We start from the raw sequence: 259 nt of genomic DNA on the forward strand, positions 1-259 counted from the left end.
GTTCGCGAGAGAGCCTCGGTTATACCGATTTGTTTCGTAGGTGCGCACAGAAGTCTCCAGGGTTCCTTTAATTCTTTCTTTCTCTATTGCCCCTGCTATTGCCTCGGCTAAAGTCGCGGGTGCGCGGGACCGGACTATTGTTTGTAGCCTGTCGTTTAGTCCTAGTTGATAGTTGATTAGGGCTAACGATTTCAAAAAGAAATGAATGCCTAGTTTCTGCGTGGGAGAGTAGAGATCCCCCTCTGTTCCGGCTTCGAAC

The 259-nt window shown here is 49.0% G+C and overlaps 1 protein-coding gene across 1 annotated transcript in view; it reads left to right on the forward strand.

Moving 5' to 3' along the window:
• The window catches only part of LOC116852668 (1-phosphatidylinositol 4,5-bisphosphate phosphodiesterase gamma-1-like), an 89,236-nt gene that overhangs the window by 61,715 nt on the left and 27,262 nt on the right, over positions 1-259 (forward strand). The gene's annotated exons all lie outside the window — the stretch shown is intronic.

This window comes from Odontomachus brunneus, unplaced genomic scaffold, assembly GCF_010583005.1.
Source record: "Odontomachus brunneus isolate Ranch 3 - 2012 unplaced genomic scaffold, Obru_v1 Obru_scaffold_246, whole genome shotgun sequence".
NCBI classification, from domain to species: Eukaryota; Metazoa; Arthropoda; class Insecta; order Hymenoptera; family Formicidae; genus Odontomachus; species Odontomachus brunneus.